This window comes from Aquarana catesbeiana, linkage group LG06, assembly GCF_042186555.1.
Source record: "Aquarana catesbeiana isolate 2022-GZ linkage group LG06, ASM4218655v1, whole genome shotgun sequence".
In the NCBI taxonomy this organism is placed as follows: domain Eukaryota; kingdom Metazoa; phylum Chordata; class Amphibia; order Anura; family Ranidae; genus Aquarana; species Aquarana catesbeiana.
This window is the reverse complement of record NC_133329.1, coordinates 244657382-244675230: the sequence shown is the minus strand read 5'-3', so window position 1 is coordinate 244675230 and position 17849 is coordinate 244657382. Positions and strand designations below refer to the sequence as shown.

Sequence of the window (17849 nt, the reverse complement as noted above, 5' to 3'; positions counted from 1 at the left end):
GATGATCAGAGACTGCAGTCATAGTACAGGAGATGGTCAGAGACTGCAGACATGGAACAGGAGATGGTCAGAGACTGCAGACATAGTACAGGAGATGATCAGAGACTGCATACATAGTACAGGAGATGGTCAGAGACTGCAGACATAGTACAGGAGATGACCAGAGACTGCAGACATAGTACAGGAGATGACCAGAGACTGCAGACATAGTACAGGAGATGACCAGAGACTGCAGATATAGTACAGGAGATGATCAGAGACTGCATACATAGTACAGGAGATGGTCAGAGACTGCAGACATGATACAGGAGATGGTCAGAGACTGCAGACATAGTAGAGGAGATGATCTGGACTGCAGACATAGTACAGGAGATGATCAGAGACTGCAGACATGGAACAGGTGATGGTCAGAGACTGCAGACATAGTACAGGAAATGATCAGAGACTGCAGACATAGTACAGGAGATGGTCAGAGACTGCAGACATACTACAGGAGATGATCAGAGACTGCAGACATACTACAGGAGATGATCAGAGACTGCAGACATAGAACAGGAGATGGTCAGAGACTGCAGACATAGTACAGGAGATGGTCAGAGACTGCAGACATAGTACAGGAGATGGTCAGAGACTGCAGACATAGTACAGGAGATGGTCAGAGACTGCAGACATAGTACAGGAGATGGTCAGAGACTGCAGACATAGTACAGGAGATGATCAGAGACTGCAGACATAGTACAGGAGATGGTCAGAGACTGCAGACATGATACAGGAGATGATCAGAGACTGCAGACATGATACAGGAGATGATCAGAGACTGCAGGCATGATACAGGAGATGGTTAGAGACTGCAGACATGGTACAGAAGATGGTCAGAGACTGCAGACATAGTACAGGAGATGATCAGAGACTGCAGACATAGTACAGGAGATGGTCAGAGACTGCAGACATGATACAGGAGATTATCAGAGACTGCAGACATAGTACAGAAGATGGTCAGAGACCGCAGACATAGTACAGGAGATGGTCAGAGACCGCAGACATAGTACAGGAGATGATCAGAGACTGCAGACATAGTACAGGAGATGGTCAGAGACTGCAGACATAGTACAGGAGATGGTCAGAGACTGCAGACATAGTACAGGAGATGGTCAGAGACTGCAGACATGATACAGGAGATGATCAGAGACTGCAGACATGATACAGGAGATGGTTAGAGACTGCAGACATGGTACAGAAGATGGTCAGAGACTGCAGACATGGTACAGAAGATGGTCAGAGACTGCAGACATAGTACAGGAGATGATCAGAGACTGCAGACATGATACAGGAGATTATCAGAGAATGCATACATAGTACAGGAGATGGTCAGAGACTGCAGACATGATACAGTAGATGATCAGAGACTGCAGACATGATACAAGAGATGGTCAGATACTGCCTACATACTACAGGAGATGATCAGAGACTGCAGACATGGAACAGGAGATGGTCAGAGACTGCGTACATAGTACAGGAGATGGTCAGAGACTACAGACATGATACAGGAGATGGTCAGAGACTGCAGACATGATACAGGAGATGGTCAGAGACTGCAGACATGATACAGGAGATGGTCAGAGACTGCAGACATGGAACAGGAGATGATCAGAGACTGCAGACATAGTACAGGAGATGGTCAGAGACTGCAGACATAGTACAGGAGATGATCAGAGACTGCAGACATGATAGAAGAGATGGTCAGATACTGCCTACATACTACAGGAGATGATCAGAGACTGCAGACATGGAACAGGAGATGGTCAGAGACTGCGTACATAGTACAGGTGATGGTCAGAGACTACAGACATGATACAGGAGATGGTCAGAGACTGCAGACATGATACAGGAGATGGTCAGAGACTGCAGACATAGTACAGGAGATGATCTGGACTGCAGACATAGTACAGGAGATGATCAGAGACTATGTACATAGTACAGGAGATGGTCAGAGACTACAGACATGATACAGGAGATGGTCAGAGACTGCAGGCATAGTACAGGAGATGGTCAGAGACTGCAGACATGATACAGGAGATGGTCAGAGACTGCATACATACTACAGGAGATGATCAGAGACTGCAGACATAGTACAGGAGATGATCAGAGACTGCAGACATGGAACAGGAGATGGTCAGAGACTGCAGACATAGTACAGGAGATGATCAGAGACTGCAGACATAGTACAGGAGATGGTCAGAGACTGCAGACATACTACAGGAGATGGTCAGAGACTGCAGACATAGTACAGGAGATGGTCAGAGACTGCAGACATGGAACAAGAGATGATCAGAGACTGCAGACATGGAACAGGAGATGGTCAGAGACTGCAGACATAGTACAGGAGATGACCAGAGACTGCAGACATAGTACAGGAGATGGTCAGAGACTGCAGACATGATACAGGAGATAGTCAGAGTAGGCAGACATAGTACAGAAGATAATCAGAGACTGCAGACATAGTACAGGAGATTGGCAGAGACTGCAGACATAGTACAGGAGATGATCAGAGACTGCAGACATAGTACAGGAGATGGTCAGAGACTGCAGACATAGTACAGGAGATGGTCAGAGACTGCAGACATGATACAGGAGATGATCAGAGACTGCAGACATGATACAGGAGATGGTCAGAGACTGCAGACATACTACAGGAGATGGTCAGAGACTGCAGACATAGTACAGGAGATGGTCAGAGACTGCAGACATGGAACAAGAGATGATCAGAGACTGCAGACATGGAACAGGAGATGGTCTGAGACTGCAGACATAGTACAGGAGATGACCAGAGACTGCAGACATAGTACAGGAGATGGTCAGAGACTGCAGACATGATACAGGAGATAGTCAGAGTAGGCAGACATAGTACAGAAGATAATCAGAGACTGCAGACATAGTACAGGAGATTGGCAGAGACTGCAGACATAGTACAGGAGATGATCAGAGACTGCAGACATAGTACAGGAGATGGTCAGAGACTGCAGACATAGTACAGGAGATGGTCAGAGACTGCATACATAGTACAGGAGATGGTCAGAGACTGCAGACATAGTACAGGAGATGGTCAGAGACTGCAGACATAGTACAGGAGATGGTCAGAGACTGCAGACATGATACAGGAGATGATCAGAGACTGCAGACATGATACAGGAGATGGTTAGAGACTGCAGACATGGTACAGAAGATGGTCAGAGACTGCAGACATAGTACAGGAGATGATCAGAGACTGCAGATATAGTACAGGAGATGGTCAGAGACTGCAGACATGATACAGGAGATTATCAGAGAATGCATACATAGTACAGGAGATGGTCAGAGACTGCAGACATGATACAGGAGATGGTCAGAGACTGCAGACTTGATACAGGAGATGGTCAGAGACTGCAGACATGGTACAGGAGATAGTCAGAGACTGCAGACATAGTACAGGAGATGATCAGAGACTGCAGACATAGTACAGGAGATGATCAGAGACTGCAGACATAGTACAGGAGATGGTCAGAGACTGCAGACATAGTACAGGAGATGATCAGAGACTGCAGACATAGTACAGGAGATGTCAGAGACTGCAGACATGATACAGGAGATGATCAGAGACTGCAGACATGATACAGGAGATGGTCAGAGACTGCAGACATAATACAGGAGATGGTCAGAGACTGCAGACATAATACAGGAGATGGTCAGAGACTGCAGACATACTACAGGAGATGATCAGATACTGCAGACATGATACAGGAGATGGTCAGAGACTGCAGACATGGTACAAGTGTGTCCTAGGCTAGCAGTGACCAGTGTGAAAAAACATTGATCACTGCACTGTGTAAACAGTAGTTTACAAGATATAACAATGTGCCAAAAAAACAAAAAAAATTTACCAACAGTCATTTCTCAAGTACAGGAGGACAGTAAATGTTTAACAGGTCTGAGAAGCTCCCAGCCTGACCAGATAATGCCTTCAAAGATAACAAATAAAAGGTCAAACAAATCATGGATGGACTCAGCACATATAGCTATAGAAAGAGCTGAAGTTGCAGTGTCTTGCAGAAGTCTAATCAGCATTCTCCTGTCCTGTGTTCAGTGTAAATAAAAACACAGATAAGAAGCAGTGTGAGAGGATGGAGGGGAAGTCATCCCTCAATCACTGTGATCACTGCATATTCTACACACTGATACATTTCTGCAGCCAGCATTGTGACATGGTTGATTTCATACCTTCTTCATACTCAGGTATGTCGGGTCCTCTCCATCCCGCCCTGCTCTGGCCACTAGCAACTTCTGGTCAAATGTGGCGGGCTGGACAATCTGATTGGCTAAGGAGGTAGTGGGAGGAGGATCAACTTAGCAGTCACGCCCTCCCACTCAGAAGAGCAGTGCTATTGGCTGCCTGCCTTTTCACACAGACGTCCCTCTCCCTCCAGCATGTGAAAGCCGATGGGAGGGAGAGGGGAGAAGCTGCACACCGCACTGCAAGGCTACCACCCGCCCGCCCGCACCGAACTCCTTGCTGTCTAGGTCCCCTATCAGCGGCTCTGCTGGCAGCTTGGGGGGTGACAAGAAGGGGGGAGGCAAAGGTCAGATGCGCCCCTCGGAGGCAGTGCGCCCTAGGCGGCTGCCTAGTTCGCCTAGTGGATGCACCGGCCCTGATCCTATCTATCCCACCGTATCTTCAGTGTCACTTACAGTTCTACCTCCTCCTCTCCTCTTCCTTTTTTCCCTCGGGTGCCCCAAGGTTCTGTAATTGGACCTCTTATTCTCGATCTACACCTCCTCCCTCAGTCAGCTAATAGACTCCCATGGCTTTCAATATAATTTCTACACTGATGGCACCCAAATCTATCTTTCTACCCCTCAGCCCACTCATTCACTCTCCTCAGGCATCACTAATTTATTAACAGACATATTAGTCTGGATGTCAAACCACTTCCTCAAACTCAATCTATTCATAAGCAAGCTCATAATATTTCCTCCCCCACGTGCCCCTTCCCCTGACTTCTCTGTCAAGATTGATGGCACAACTCAATCCTTCCCCACATGTCAGGGTTCTAGGAGTAGTCCTGGACTCTGAACTCTCCTTTCAGCCACACATCCAAAAAATGTCAAAAGTTTTCCACCTCAACCTCAGCAACATCTCCAAATTACAGTATACCTCAATTCACTGCCTGGTTATCTCTTACCTCAACTACTGCAACTCCCTTGTCATTGGATTACCTTTACATAGGCTATCCCCCCTCCAGTCCATCATCAGTGCAGCTGCTAGACTCATCCACCTTTACTAATAGTACATTGTCTGCTACCTCCCTTTGCCAATCCCTCCACTGGTTTCCATTCCCCCAACAACTTAAATGAAAAAAACTAACAACTCACAAAGTCATCCACAGCTCTGTCCCAGCTACATCACTAACCTAGTCTCAAAATCTCAACCAAAACGTTCTCTTCATTCCTCCCAAGACCTCCTGCTCTCTAGCTCCCTTGTCACCTCCTCCCATGCCCGCCTCCAGGTCTTCTCCCGAGCCTCTCCCATCCTCTGGAACTTCCTACCCCAATCTGTCTGACTATTTTCTACGCTGTCCACTTTTAGGCAATTCCTGAAAACTCTACTCCTCAGTGAAGCTTATACTGCATCCACCTAACAACTGTGCTTTTGTTTTCTCCATCAGCCCAATCCCCACATGTTTTACCTTTTGTATCACTTGACCCTCCCTTTTAGATTGTAAGCTGTACAAAGCAGGGCCCTCTGATTCCTCCTGTATTGAATTGTATTGTACAGTGCCTTGAAAAACTATTCATACCCCTTGACAGTTTCTACATTTTTTCATGTTACAAACAAAAACGTAAATGTATTTTATTGGGATTTTATGTGATAGACCAACACGAAGTGGCACATAATTGTAAAGTGGAAGGAAAATGATAAATGGTCTTCCAACTTTTTACAAATAAATATTTGAAAAGTGTGGCGTGCATTTGTATTCAGCCCCCTTTACTTTGATACCCCTAACTAAAATCTAATGGAACCAGTTGCCTTCAGAAGTCACTTAATTAGTAAATAGAGTGCACCTGTGTGTAATTTAATACAGCTGTTCTGTGACGCCCTCAGAGGTTTGTTAGAGAACCTTAGTGAACAAACAGCATCATGAAGGCCAAGGAACACACCAGGGATAAAGTTGTGAAGTGTAAACCAGGGCAAAGTTATAAAAATATATCCCACGGACCACTGTTCGATCCATCATCCACCATTAGAAAGAATATAGTACAACTGCAAACCTACCAAGACATGGCCGTCCACCTAAACGGACAGGCCAGGTAAGGAGAGCATTAATCAGAGAAGCAGCCAAGAGGTCCATGGAAACTCTAGAGGAGCTGCAGAGATCCACAGCTCAGGTGGGAGAATCTGTTCACAGGACAACTATTAGTCATGCAATCCACAAATCTGGCCTTTATGGAAGAGTGGCAAGAAAAAAAGCCATGAGAAGTTTCGTTTGCAGTTTGCAAGAAGCCAATGAAGGACACAGCAAACATGTGGAAGAAGGTGCTCTGGTCAGATGGGACCAAAATTGAACTTTTTGACCTAAAAGCATAACACTATGTGTGGCGGAAAACTAAAACTGCACATCACCCAGAACACACAATTCCCACCGTGAAACATGGTGGTGGCAGCATCATGTTGTGAGGATGCTTTTCTTCAGCCGGGACAGGGAAGCTGGTCAGAGTTGATGGGAAGATGGATGGAGCCAAATACAGGGCAATCTGTTATAGTCTGCAAAAGACCTGAGACTGGGGTAGAGGTCACCTTCCAGCAGGACAACAACCCTAAACATACAGCCAGAGCTACAATGAAATGGTTTAGATCAAAGCATATTCATGTGTTGGAATAGCTCAGTCAAAGTCCAGATCTAAATCCAATTAAGAATCTGAGGCAAAACTTGAATATTGCTGTTCACAGTTGCTCTCCTTCCAATCTGACAAAGCTTGAGCTTTTTTGCAAAGAAGAATGGGCAAAAATTTCACTCTCTAGATGCGCAAAAGTGGTAGAGAGACATACCAAAAAGACTTGCAGCTGTAATTACATCGAAAGGTTGTTCTACAAAGTATTGACTCAGGGTGGCTGAATACAAATGCACGTCACACTTTTCACATATTTACTGTATTTGTAAAATATTTTGAAAATCATTTATCATTTTCCTTCCACTTCACAATTATTTGCCACTTTGTGTTGGTCTATCACATAAAATCCCAATAAAATACATTTACGTTTTTGGTTGTAACATGACAAAATGTGGAAAATTTCAAGAGGTATGAATACTTTTTCAAGGTACTGTACCTATACATTCTCATTCAATACAAATTGTGTTAAAATGATTTTAATGCTGTTTTCTGTATTATAGATAACTATCCTTTGACATTTAATTGCCCCTAAAGTAGAAAAGGCTAAAATTAGTTTGAAATTGTAAATGCGTCAGGCTATTACTGTCTTCATCAAAATCATTTTTTACTGATCAAATGGTTATCTGTTAACTGCATCTTTATTGCATTTTGTTATGGAATACATTTTTAACTTTGTTCAATAAAATATACTCTTTTATATATTACTGTAGGGGTTGATGCTCTTAAAAGTCCCATTCACAGGGTTTTTCTAGTTCTGTGTACCAAATTAGGGATGTGGGCCTCTCACTCTTTCCCTTAACGACAAACCTTCCTATTAAATCTCACAGCTAGGGACCATGAGATACGTTGCGGAGCAGTTAAAAAATAAGTTCACATTTAAAAAAAATAAAATAAATGCAAATTTTTTTGCAGGTAAAAAATGTGCATTTATTTACTTTATTTTATTTTTGGAGCCTGTAAAGCATTGCACTAGCTGGTGCCATACAGGTCTCCTGCAGACCTGTCAGTGTATCTGTGTGCCCTCTTGGAACCCCGCACGCTGATTTAAAAAACCGACAGCTAGTAAGGGGATCTTCTCCCACGTACTGCTGTCACAGGAGTGGGGGGGGGACGACGACCAGGCAGCATTGAGAACATGTTATATTTTCCACCCTAAAAATAGATGGAACATATGTAACATGTTCCCAAAGGTGAACTTATCCTTTAAAGTCTCACAAGTCCCTGAACAGACATCTCCTTAGGCTTGATCCATGCATAGTAAAGCTTGGCAATTAGTCCAGAAATGCCTCAAGGGCAAGCAGCCCCCTGAACCCCTGCAGCTCACTGATCTGTCCCTCATAGGGAACAAGACAATCTCCTCCAGGCCAAGACCACCTTCTCCTAGAGGCAGGGGGAAACAAACTCCCAGCCTGTGAAACCCTGAGCAAAACAAAGCAAATAATCACTGCTCCTCTGATTACAGACCAAGCCAAAAACTGTTTACCAATCACTGTACCCCATAAAGATGGACTACGGGGAAAGAATAAAGCAAAGGTGAGGGTGGGAGAGGTCAAATCAAAAGATCCAAAAGGAAGGCTCAAGATAATCCCCAGGTGAGTCCTGATGACAGACCTTAGGTAAATGCTGAAAGGTTACACTCACTGGCCAGATGTTTCCAGTCAAAAGATTTGTCACCAATCCAGCGCACAGCTGACTGAAGATCTACCCAGCAGCTGAGGTCAATTCTCCTAGCAACAGCAGCAGCTTTTAAAATGGTTGTAAATTGCTGCATTTTTTTTTCTTACCTGCAAGGCAAAGGCATAATGTGCTAATATGCATTTGAGGTGAAACTTACCTCAAAATGAAGCCTTCCAGCAATGTGATGTCATAGTTGGAGACGCCATCCATCTTCACCCGGTCTTCGAGCCGCGATGACATCACTCCAGCGCATGCGAGCGGGGCCCATTGGTCACGACACAGGGCTCTGAAGAAATGGCACGGGTGGCCGTTCCTTCAGAACGCATGCGCCAGGGATTTCACTGGAAGCATGTACAGTAAATATATCCTAAACTGTGCATGTTTTGGAGATATTTACACTACCTATAGGTAAGCCTTATTATAGGCTTACCTATAGGTAAAACTTAAAGATGGAAGTTTACTTCCTCTTTAATATAAGTCACAGAACAGAACCAGCAAACCAGACCCAGAGAGACATGTACTTAATTAAAGTCCTCTATTAAGAATATAATTAATTTAAAAACAAATGAGTGATGGGGTGACAATTCCCTAAGGCCAGTTCAATTTTTTTTTTTTTTTTTTGCGGCCCCAACTATACCTCCTACTCACCTCCAACAGCCCCCCCTTACATGTGCTCTATTTCCCATATTAGTCGTATCAATTTATTGGTTTCACAGGTTTTGATGAGGGTGGGTGGTGTTATGGACGAGAAAATTTAAGGTTGGTAATCAGGGGATAGGAAAACCAATGCTCAACCGCCTGTTTTTCTTACTGTACATCACGGGACACAGAGCCATAGTAGTTTCTATGTGGGTTATAGGCCTTCTTCAGGTGATGGACACTAGCACGCCCTGAATTAAAAAGTGCTCTCCCTATATAACCCCTCCCACTGGGGGGAGTACCTCAGTTTTTTCGCCAGTGTCTAAGGTGTTGGTCACGAGTAAAGATGTGCTGTGCTGAGCTCCACTGGAGCAATCCTTGCTGGGGCTAGCCATGCAGCTGGATCCATTCAAAGTGTCTTTTTGGCCAAATTGAATGGTACCTGGGCCTCGTATCCACAGAAACAAGGTCTTGCCTTTAACGCCTCTCTTTTTAGAGAGCTGGACCCTAGGATCCAGTACTTTTTGGTATTAAGGGCATAACGTTTTACTGGCGGTGGTGATATTACAGGTCCAGGATTGTGGGTTTCCTCAAGGATCCCCAGCTCCTGAAGGTTTAACGGAACCCACCGTGAAGGGTGAAGATTGGGTCTGTTGGTTTACCACAGAAAACCCTGCGGCCGTAAAGGTAAGTGGAGTTTTTCCAAGAAATTTTCAAAATGTTCTTATGAATGTCTCCTTTAATTAGTAAATGTTGTCATGCCTATGTGTCACCACTGGGGGCTGTATAGAGCACTTAGGTCTCATGCTTCTCAGAAAGCCCACAATGTGTCCAGGAAACAGCAGTTTTCTCTTCCTCCGGTTGGCAGCAGACCTCCGGTAAGTCTGCGCCAGAAAAGCTTTTCTTTTGAAAGGAGAGAGGAAGGACTGTAGTGACGGGGGGGGGCTTAGCCTGGCGTTGGGGTCCTCCAACGACCAGTGCGGGGAATATATGTTTTAAAGGCACCACTGTTGCTGGCAAGCTGCGGAGGGACACAAGAGCGAAGGTATATATGAGGTTTGGTGACACAGGCATTCCTTTGACACATTTACTACTGCATCAGGCTGAGCATTAATGGCAGCAGCAGAGCTGGACTATTGCTCAAGCAATGCATGCATTCCTTCTGGTAGTATCTCTGCTTTGTGCATCGGGCTATGGTCAGAAGGGAGGTTAAAATCACCTCAAAAAAGGGGCTCTAGAAAGACTAGTCACTAGGAAGCCTAGACCCATCTCAGAAATGATGGCATCCCCCCCCAGAGAGTAATATGGCTGGTCAGAATTTGCCATCAGGAGGGGCAAGTGTTACAGCTGCTTTTAGCATTGCAGCCCCTGTATATATGACTAAGGAGGTTTTTTCTCCAACCATTCTAAGTTTGGAGCAAAAAATTGATGCTTTAATCGCATCCCAGAGTGGAAATAAGCATAAACAGGTCCCTGTCCATTGCTCAGGACCCTCATGCTGAGGAACAAGGGGCGAGAGATGACGAATTTCTCTCAAGGGACCAGGAAGAGGCTGATGTCCGAAAAACCTTAGAAAAGCTTATGTATTCTGAGTGGGAGCACCCAGATAAACAGTTTTTTCCTCCAAAAAAGTTTTCAATACTTTATCCTATGGAGGAAGAGTTCTATAAGAAATGGGGATTTCCAGCAGTTGACGCTGCTATATCCTCTGTACCTGACTTGTCCAGTAGACAATGCTCATATGCTAAAGGATCCAACAGATAAGAAGTTGGAATTCCTTTTTAAAAGCTATATTTCGCTCGCAGGTTCAGCCTGCGCTGGCAGCGATCAGAGTATCTCCGTCCTTAAAAGACCAGTTTATGGAGGTACTCAGGATTATTCCTGATCAGCAGGCCCAAGATTTGGCCTGGATATCAGAAGCGTTATGTTTTACAGTAGACGCTATGAAAGATTCTATTCTCCAGGCCTCACGGCTCATGCTAGGGCGGGTACATGTGCGTAGAATCCTATGGTTGATAAATTGGTCAGCCAAAGCGCCATGCAAAAGTTCCTGGCCAGTTTCCCATTTCATGGTGAACGGTTATTTGGAGACGATCTGGATAGGTATATCCAAAGAATTTCTAGTGAGAAAAGTTCACTTTTACTGGTTAAAAAGAAGTTTAAGTCAGTCACGATGGCCTCCACCGTCAGGAGTCAGTCCCAGGACCAAAAGAGGACCTGGGGGAGGAAACCCACAAAACAAAATACTAAAGCCTCTTTATGAAGGGGAACCCCCGCTCGCTCAAGAGTGGGGGGAAGGCTTATACAGTTTTCAAGGGTCTGGCAGGAACAATGTCAAGACAGACGGGTGGCTTCCGCAATTTCTCTAGGTTACAAACTAGAGTTCCGAGGGTTCCCGTCTCCTTGTTTTCTCAGATCAAACATTCCCAGAGATCCAGTGAAAAAAGAAGTCTCTCTCTCTAGCTTTGAATCATCTCTTGTCTCAAAGAGTGATATCGGTGGTCCCCTTGGAAGAGCAAGGATTAGGGTTTTTATTAAAACCTTTTCACGGTTCCAAAGCCAAACGGGGATGTCAGACCCAATTTAGATCTCAAAAATCTAAACTGGTTTTTGAATATCCATTCTTTTCGCATGGAGTCAATCCGATCAGTAGTCTCCATCCTACAAGGGGGAGAACTTCTGGCGTCAATCGACATCAAGAATGCTTTTCTCCATGTGCCGATTTTCCCCGCTCACCAGAAATTTCTACGCTGCAAGGTAGAAAATCTTCATTCCAGTTTGTAGCTCTGCCTTCGGTCTAGCTACTGCACCTCGAGTGTTTACAAAGGTCCTGGCTCCTCCTTTAGCCAGGTTAGGGGCTCAAGGTATAACGATACTAGCCTACTTAGACGATCTACTCTTGATAGATCAATCGGTAGCCCGCTTAAACCAAACTTTGGTCACCACAGTCAGCTACCTGGAATACCTAGGTTGGATTCTCAACCAAGAAAAATCCTCCTTAAAACCATCAAGGAGATTGCAGTACTTAAGGCTGATCATAGATACAGCTCAGAAGAGGGTGTTTTTGCCCCAGGAAAGGATCAGTTCCATAAGGGAACTAATTCAGTTTATCAAAACAAAGAAGAATCCTTCTATTCGACTTTGCATGAAATTGTTGGGAAAGATGGTGGCTTCTTTCAAGGCCGTTCCTTATGCACAGTTTCATTCAAGACTGCTGCAAAACAGTATCCTGCCAACTTGGAACAAGAAGGTCCAAGCTCTGGAATTCCCAAAGCGTTGATCCCCCAAGGTGCGCCAGAGCCTCAAGTGGTGGTTAATACCACAAAATATTTAAAAAGGAAAATCCTTTCTACCAGTTACCTGGAAAGTGGTAACAACAGATGCCAGCCTTCTGGGCTGGGGAGCAGTACTGAAAGAAGCGTCTGTCCAAGGGAAATGGTCCAAATCAGAGATGACCTTGCCCATCAATATTTTAGAGATTCGGGCAGTACGCCTAGCCCTGGAGGCCTGGACGCTCAGACTAGGGAATTGTCCTGTCAGGATCCAATCCGACAATGCCACAGCTGTGGCCCATATCAATCACCAAGGGGGCATGAGAGGTCGTGCAGCCCAGAGAGAGGTGAATCATGTTCTATCTTGGGAAAACAACATTCCCAAGAATGGTCCCTTCACCTCAACATCTTTCTGTCAATATGCCAAAAATGGGGAGTTCTGTTTGCGTCCAGGTTCAGCAACAAGATTGACAACTTTTTTCACTGATCTATGCATTCCCTCCTGTTCTGCTGCTTCTGTGCCTTCTCGCAGGATCAAGCAAGAAGGGAAGGTAATGATTGTTGTGGCCCCAGTGTGGCCCAGGAGATCTTGGTTTGCCGAGATCATAAAGATGGCAGTAGGGGACCCTTGGACCCTACCGCTATGGCCAGACCTTCTCACGCAAGGTCCGGTATTCCATCCTACCTTACAAACGCTAAATTTAGCGGTTTGGCTTTTGAGACCCACATTCTAAAAGACCGCGGGCTGCTAGCTTCAGTAGTTTCTACTTGGTTACTGCTAGGAAGCCGGCCTCCAGAGTCATATACTATAGAGCAGGGATATGCAATTAGCGGACCTCCAGCTGTTGCAGAACTACAAGTCCCATGAGGCATAGCAAGACTCTGCCAGCCACAAGCATGACACCCAGAGGCAGAGCATGATGGGTCTTGTAGTTTTGCAACATTTGGAGGTCCGCTAATTGCAGATCCCTGCTATAGAGTCTGGAAGGCATATGTCTCCTGGTGTAAATCCAGGGGTGGGCACCCCAGGAAATATGTCATACGTAGGATCCTTGAATTCCTACAGATAGGATTAGAAATTAAGCTGGCCTTGAGTATTGTCAAGGCCAGATGTCGGCTTTATCTGTGTTTTTTCAACAACCACTTGCTTCACACTCTCTGGTTCATAACTTTATTCAGGGGGTAACGCGGATTAATCCTCCAGTCAGGTCACCCCTGAACCCTTGGGACTTAAATTTAGTCCTGTCGGCTTTACAGAAGCAGCCTTTTGAGCCAATACAAGATATTCCCTTGGTCCTCTTGACGAGGAAAAATAATTTTCTTGATTGCCATATCTTCTGCAGGAAGAGTATCAGAGTTGGCTGCTCTTTCTTGTAATGAGCCATATTTGATTATTCATAAGGATAAGGTTGTATTGCGGCCTCATCCTAAATTCCTACCGAAGGTAGTGTCAGGTTTTCATTTAAACCAGGGTATTGTTCTGCCTTCATTTTTTCCAGAACCTTGTTCTGTGGAAGAGAGGTCCCTACATTCTCTTGATGTGGTGAGAGCGGTCAAGGTCTATTTGAAAGTGAGCGCTCAGATTTGTAAAACAGATGTTTTGTTTGTGTTGCCAGATGGTCCTAAAAGTATTTCTAGTATTTCCAAATGGATTCGTCAAGTGATTGTTCAAGCTTATGGTTTAAAGAGGAAAATTCCTCCTTTTCATATTAAAGCGTACTCCACCAGGGCTGTTAGTGCTTCTTGGGCAGTGCATTACCAAGCCTCCATGGCTCAGATCTGCAAGGCCGCAACTTGGTCTTCAGTCCATACATTTACCAGATTCTATCAAGTAGATATAAAAGATCATGAGGATACCGGCTTTGGGTGCAGTGTACTGCAGACTGCAGTATGAGTCCTCTAGTCTTTTGGTCCCCTCTTTTTGTTGTATCTCCCTCCTTTCAGTTGGCATTGCAATGGGACATTGCAATGCCAACTGAAAGGAGGGAGACTACTACTATGGCTCTGTGTCCCGTGATGTACGATAAGAAAATATGATTTTTATAACAGCTTACCTGTAAAATCCTTTTCTTTGAAGTACATCACGGGACACAGAGGTCCCTCCCTTCTTTGGTATTGTCAGGGCTGGCTCAGCCCTTCCTTCTCTGAGCTGGCCGCTCAGCTGTTGGCTAATTGCCTGCTCTCTTCTCTCTCCACAGTTACCAGCTGTTGTGGATCTGCTCGTCAGTCCCGCCTACTTAAAGACGTCCAGCTCACGTCTTTCCTGCCTTCGCCTTGGTCACATCACAAGAAACCATCTCCTGTGTTCCTGTTTAAAGACTGGCTTGCTGACATCCCTTCTGGTTCCTTATCCTGCTTGCTGTTCCTCTACTTGGATCCCTGACTTCTGGCCTGGCTGATTACCCGATCTGTTTACTAAACTCTGGCTTGGCTGATTACCCGATCTAGTTACTGAACTCTGGCTTGGCTGACTACCCGATCCGGTTACTGGACTCTGGCTATGCTTTGACTACGCTTACTCTATTTACATTTTTATTTTTATTAATAAACAAGTGTGATTTCACTGTACTTTTGTCTTGGCCTGGTTCATGGTTTCTGACAGGTATATACGTGTATTGCTTTGCTACAAAACTGAGGTACACCCCCCAGTGGGAGGGGTTATATAGGGAGTGCACTTTTTAATTTAGGGCGTGCCAGTGTCCACCACCTGAAGGTGGCCTATAACCCACATAGTAACTACTATGGCTCTGTGTCCCGTGATATACTTCAAAGAAAAGAATTTTACAGGTAAACTGTAAACCATGTTTTTTTTAGACATCACAACTTGCAAAAATCGTCCACTGCCCCCCATCACGGCAAAATATTATTTAAATCACTTTCTCAATATTTTTTCGCAGTGCTTCTGGAGAAGGGTGTCGGGGGTGGGTGGCAGTGAACAGTGTCAGTAGTTTTTTTACTTTTAATAATTGATTTTTTTACATTTAATTAGTTTTTAATTTTTTTTCGCAATGCATTTTTTAATTTTTTTTTTTTACACTTTTTCATTTTTTAGAATTTTTTTACAATGTTTTATTTTTTATTTTTGGTCTAAACAGACCCCTGACATCTCCCCTTTGAGACAGACAAAGGGACTGAGGACACATTCCCCAGTCCCTTTCTCAGCACTAAAGATGAATGAACAGGAGAAAGAGGCTCCTGTCCATTCATAAGCTGAGCAGAGTAAACACAGTTTATGTGGGTGTGCGGGAGCCACCGCAGAAATGCGGGAGTCTCCGGCACCTTCTGGGAGACTAGAGATGTCTGTATTTTACCACCTCCTGGCTGCCCTTGTGAAAGAGGCCTAACTCCATTGTGATTCACCAACATTCAAATGTATAATACCAGCAAAATATGTAAAAAAACTCCATAAACCTCATATTCTTGTCATTTAGTAGATCCATGGGTCAAGTAAGGGCCCTTTCACACTGGGGCGGGGGCGGAGGTAAAACGCCGCTACTATTAGCGGCGGTTTACCGTCGGTATGCGGCCGCTAGCGGGGCGGTTTTACCCCCCCCCCCGCTAGCAGCCGAGAAAGGGTTAAAAACCACCGCAAAGCGCCTCTGCAGAGGCGCTTTGCCGTCGGTATAGCCGCGCCGTCCCATTGATTTCAATGGGCAGGAGCGGTAAAGGAGCGGTATATACTCCGCTCCTTCACCGCTCCGAAGATGCTGCTAGCAGGACTTTTTTTACCGTCCTGCCAGCGCACCGCTCCAGTTTCAAAGACTGGATACAAAGCAGCGGCACTTTCGGGTCGGTTTGCAGGCGCTATAATTAGCGCAATAGCGCCTGCAAACCGCCCTAGTGTGAAAGGGCTCTAATCCCAGATGAGAAAAATCAGGTATAGACACTCTATTTTGGGGTCCTCTTAAAAAAGGAAAAACACCATACATTCATTGTCAATGGCACCCAAATGCATTAACCGCTTCTGGCCCTGAAGATTTTACCCCCTTCCTGACCAGAGCACTTTTTACAATTTGGCACTGCGTCTCTTTAACTGACAATTGCGCTGTCGTTCGATGCTGTACCCAAATGAAATTTGCATCCTCTTTTTCCCACAAAAAGAGCTTTCTTTTGGTGGTATTTGATCACCTCTGCGGTTTTTATTTTTTGCGCTATAAACAAAAAATTTAGAAAAAAAACACAATATTTTTTAGCTTTTGCTATAATAAATATCCCCCAATTTAAAAAAAAAAAAAAAACGAATTTCTTCATCAGTGTAGGCCAATATATTCTTCTACATATTTTTGGTAAAAAAAATGCAAAAAGCGTACATTGATTCGTTTTCGCAAAAGTTATAGCGTCTGCAAACTATGGGAAAGATGGCATTTTTCTTATTTTTTTTTTTTACTAGTAATGGCGGTGATTTGCGATTTTTAGCAGTACTGCGACATTGCGACGGACAGATCGGAGACTTTTGACACTTTTTTTGGGACCACTGGCATTTATACAGCGATCAGTGTTATAAAAATGCACCGATTACTGTGTAAATGTCACTGGCAGGGAAGGGGTTAACACTAGGGGGGGATCAAGGGGTTAATTGTGTGTTCCCTCAGTGTGTTGTAACTGTATGGGGATAGGATTGACTAGGAGAGGAGCCATATCGTTTTTCCTACTTAGGAACAAACGATATGGCTCCTCTCCTCTGACAGCACAGGGATTTGTGTGTTCACACACACAAATCCCTGTGCCGGTGCTCGTGCACTCAAACGCGCGTGGCTGGCGGCGATCGTGCCTGCCAGCCACACGAATCGGGTCCCCCGCCGTGCAGCGTGCGCATGCGCCCTCTGGTGGCCGAAAAAAGGTAGAACGCACCCTTACAGGATTTCGCCCAGGATAGTCATTGTGCCGCAGTATATCTACGTGACAAGGTCGGGAACCGGTTAAACCAATGTACCTCTGATATATATGCATTGCAGATACTCATCCCTTTAAACCCAAACACATATTAATTACACAGGTTCTCTGGCTGATTAAGCTGGCAATTAAACTCACTTTGTGCATTATCTGCATTAAATTAGCATCAGAACTTGTGTAAATATTATGTGTTCGGGTTTAAAGGAATGAGTTGGCATCCCTAATTGCAGAGCACCACAACACACAGTAAAGCACCTCCATGAGTTGTGGTGCACTGCTTTAAAAAATGGCGCATGTCTGGTTTTTCCTCCATTCTGGTGATTATGCAGCACATTCATTTAAATGTACTGCCTTAATGAGACACCAGTTAATGCACAAAAAACACAAGTTAACATGCGCAAAAACAGCCAGAACAGCCAGGTCTGTTCTGGTGCAAAACAGATT

At 44.8% G+C, this 17849-nt stretch overlaps 1 long non-coding RNA gene across 1 annotated transcript; it reads left to right on the top strand.

Annotated features, from left to right (window-relative positions):
• The first annotated feature begins 10029 nt into the window (after window positions 1-10029).
• LOC141147723 (uncharacterized) lies at window positions 10030-15080 on the top strand. The gene is made up of 2 exons (XR_012245120.1): window positions 10030-10118; window positions 14711-15080. It is a non-coding gene; the product is annotated as an uncharacterized lncRNA (long non-coding RNA).
• Window positions 15081-17849: the final 2769 nt, after the last annotated feature.